Raw genomic sequence first — 4,206 nt, 5'->3', positions numbered from 1 at the left:
AATCACAACTGTCAGTGAAAACACCCACGAACTATGTCTGCTGCTTCTCTCAGGGCATCATATTCATATTGATAAGAACAAAAATCCCACAAATAAAGATGCTCCATCTTCTGGTAATTCAGCACTTGGAAGGCGGTGCCTGCTGCTTGTTACTGCTGGTGGAGAAGCTTGTTGTTCTTATTGTTGTTGTTTGTGTTAAAGTTTTCTAAAATGGGAGCTCCAGATGATGAATACTACTACTTGTTCAAAGTTGTACTCATTGGAGATTCTGGAGTGGGGAAGAGTGATCTGCTGTCGCGTTTCACAAGAAATGAGTTCAACTCGGAGAGCAAGAGCACCATCGGGGTGGAGTTCGCAACCCACAGCATTCAGGTGGATGGCAAGACGATAAAAGTTCAAATCTGGGACACAGCTGGGCAGGAGTGCTGCAGAGCCATCACCTCAGCGTATTATCGGGGTGCAGTCGGGGCTCTCCTAGTTTACGATATTGCAAAGCACCTGACATACGAGGATGTGGACCGCTGGTTGAAGGACCTGAGGGACCACGCTGACAACAACATCGTCATCATGCTGGTTGGAAACAAGAGCGACCTTCGACATCTCAGGGCCGTGCCCACTGACGAGGCCCGAGCATCTGCAGAAAAGAACAGTCTTTCATTTATTGAAACTTCAGCCTCGGACTCCACTAACGAAGAAGAAGCATTCAAGAGCATTCTCACAGAAACCTACCGTATCATATCTCAGAAGCAAATATCAGACAGATCTGCACACAAAGATTCCCCAGGCAACAATGTAGTGGACATAAGTGTCCCCAACACTGGATGGGCAGAGGGGCAACAAACTCCTCTACTGCCAAAGCCTGTGACCCCGACCTCCTTTCCCAGAGTCACGTGAGTCTGAATACATAGAATCATGTTTCAGTAATCAAAATGTGAAACCTGTAACAATAGACCCAACGATGTTTGCATGTTTTTCAGCATAGTCATTATTTTGCACTGAACACACACCTCACGGCTGCAGCTTTCCAGCTCAGCCACACACACTACCAACAACACACACACACAGACAGCCTGGTATGGTGGCGAGGCGTGATTGCAGATACCGTGCAGGTGCATCCATCTCCCCTGCAGCGGCACCACACCCACGCCAGACCACGCCCCGCCACACTACCCTTACCTTGTGGAATATTTTGCAAAGCACACTGTGCATGTTGTGCTCTTTCATTTTATCCCATGGCACACACTGCAGTGTAAGCATATCTATGTTCCATCCCTTCTTTGCTGATCCACAAGCATAAAGCTTTGCTGGGATCAAACTTCGTCATGGAAACTTGTAAATGGAATTATAGAGAGTGCTGAAATTTGGAGTAACAGGGGAAGACTATCACATGTACAGATAGTGTATCAGTGTCACAGCAAACAGCCCACTAGCCTGGTTAACCAGGTTGGCACAACATGCTGTTCATGAAGACGCTTATTGTTCACCAAAGCAGAAAGCTGCCCTAATCTAGTTCCCAGCTCCTCACTTGATCTACACCTGAATCAGCACATGGATGCAACTTTTACATGCACCTTGGTGATGGTGGAATTAACACCCACACAAAATCAAATCTGACATGAGACACATTATTCTTGGCGCTATACCTGTAAAGGACGCATTCACTGATAATATATGCATGAATCAATAAAAAGAAAAAGCTGGAAATGGAAAACAAAAGAAAACAGAAAAGAAAACGCTTCATTAGTCGTCATATTTCTTGGCAGCTGAGCAAATGCTCCCAAAAATGTGGTTATTTGACCATCTGTCAGAGTCATTGTTTTTAATGGCCAATGAATACAAATAAAGTTTTTTAAAAAGACGAGAGACCCACGCTCAGCCATGTTATCAGTGTTGATGTTATGTAGTTTTACCACCAGAGGGCACTGTTGGCAACGTGTTTGAGCTACAAATGCGACAGCTAGCTGTTGGGATGTTTTTGTCTGTTTGTTTAGTGCATGTTTATGTCCTTTATGGGTAAGGCCTCGGCTCAGGTTGGAGTGCAGTAGCCTGGGGCTGAGTCTGACCTGGGTCCCTGCTGTGCGTCCTTTGGTGTCAGTGTTCACTGTCAAAAGAAAATGTTTATGTCCTTCATAAAGGACAGGACATGTTCTGTGCACCTAGCATTGCGAGCATTGGTGTTTTTAAGCGAACAACACAGTGACTTTTTTCCCTTTGTGTCAATGCAGAAGCCTTCCAGTGATTTGTGGAGGAAAGGTGGAAGAAAAGCGCTCCACAAATACATCAAGGCTAAAAACAGCAAGTAAAGATGGATGATACATGAAAAAAAGGACTTTTCTTGCCAGGACAGCTGTCTTACAGGCATACTCAGCGCAAAGGTTTTACATAATTTTCACATATAAGTTTGGTTAAACTGATCGATCAATCAGCCTGCCTGCAGAGGACTCAGCTCGCTGTCACAGCTGATTACAGAGGAGGGGCGTGGGTGGATGGGGGGTGAGGGCCGAGGTGTGGATCTCCACTCATCTCAGGAATGTGTGCAGGTTCCTCTCCAAAAGCGCTGACGTCAGGAGTAGCCTTGGATTAGAAACAGGCAGGTTATAATAAAATGGTTGTGCTGTACAGCTGAACGGTTCCTTATAAGAAGACTCCCAGTGCCAGTGAACTGTACACCAATGAGACACTGAATGACAAGAAGATTCATCTATACACCCCTAATGTTTATGTGTGTTTGTGGATAATGTGGTTTATTGTAAACGTGGTGTTTTACTGTCCACACTTTCTTTTCCATCCAAAGAAAATGATTTTCAGCTGTTTCTGGTCTAGTTCCCTTTTCCATGGTTCTTTAGGACCCTGGAGGCCGCCATGGGCTGTGCTAACACTAACAATGATGATCTTTCTGTTCTCCAACAATTAGCCTAATATATTGATAATTAATCAACATTTACAAGTCAAAGGCCTTAAAACTTCTGAAATGGTCTTAAATTTGGTCTGAATGTGTGACCTTATACATGGTGATGTGTTGCATTTAAAACTGTTGTCCTTGAAACTGAAGGAAAGTCAGTAAAGTTTATTTAATAGGAGTTTTTCATAGACAAACAAGTGGTGTACACAAAAAAATAATAGGCAATATAAATAAATAAAAACAATAATAATAATTCAATAAAACTCTCAACAGAAGCCTTTTTAAATGAAATGTTCTTAAAAGAGTTCAGCATTAAAAGAGGCCTTCTGTAACACCAGGACATGTCCTTCAATGCACATATTAAACACATATGTCAGACTGCTTCTTCCATTTGTGCAACATCTCTAAAGTTAGAAATATCCTGTCTCAGAGTGACGCTGAAAAACTAGTTCATGCATTTATTACTTCCAGGCTGGACGACTGTAATTCATTATTATCAGGAAGTCCTAAAAACTCCCTGAAAAGCCTTCAGCTGATCCAAAATGCTGCAGCAAGAGTCCTGACAGGGACTAGAAAGAGAGAGCAGATTTCTCCTGTTTTGGCTTCCCTTCATTGGTCTTAAATAATCAGGCCCCATCTTATCTTAATGACCTTGTAGTACCATATCACCCTATTAGAGCACTTTGCTCTCGCTCTGCAGGCCTACTTGTTGTTCCTAGAGTATTTAAAAGTAGAATGGGAGGGAGAGCCTTCAGTTTTCAGGCCCCTCTTCTGTGGAACCAGCTTCCAGTTTGGATTCAGGAGACAGACACTATCTCTACTTTCATGATTAGGCTTCAAACTTTCCTTTTTGCTAAAGCATATAGTTAGTGCTGGACCAGGTGACCCTGAATCCTCCCTTAGTTATGCTGCACACGGTGTAGCTGCCGGGGGATTCCCATGATGCACTGGGTGTTTCTTCTTCACTCACTATGTGTTAACAGACCTCTCTGCACTCAATCGTATTTGTTAATAATCTCTGGCTCTCTTCCACAGCATGTCTCTATCCTGTCTTCCTCCAATCACCTCCTTAGCAGATGTGAGCCTGGTTCTGCTGGAGGTTTCTTCCTGTTAAGAGGAGTTTTTCCTTCCCACTGTCACCAAGCGATTGCGTGTAGGTGCCTGTTTGATTGTTGGTGTTTTTGCTGTTTTACTGTAGGGTCTACCTTACAATATAAAGCTTCTTGAGGCAGCTGTGATTGGACATTGTGTCAATAAAACTGTCAGTAATTTTCATTCAGTGAGTTTTTCCACTCACAAAGTCA

The 4,206-nt window shown here is 43.4% G+C and overlaps 1 pseudogene; it reads left to right on the top strand.

Moving 5' to 3' along the window:
- The first annotated feature begins 210 nt into the window (after positions 1–210).
- Positions 211–865, top strand: LOC101469009 (ras-related protein Rab-11B pseudogene; annotated as a pseudogene).
- The last annotated feature ends 3,341 nt before the right edge of the window (positions 866–4,206 follow it).

Source organism: Maylandia zebra, linkage group LG14, assembly GCF_041146795.1.
Source record: "Maylandia zebra isolate NMK-2024a linkage group LG14, Mzebra_GT3a, whole genome shotgun sequence".
Taxonomy (NCBI): domain Eukaryota; kingdom Metazoa; phylum Chordata; class Actinopteri; order Cichliformes; family Cichlidae; genus Maylandia; species Maylandia zebra.
The sequence above is the reverse complement of the archived record's forward strand: the minus strand, read 5'-3'. Positions and strand labels throughout refer to the sequence as shown.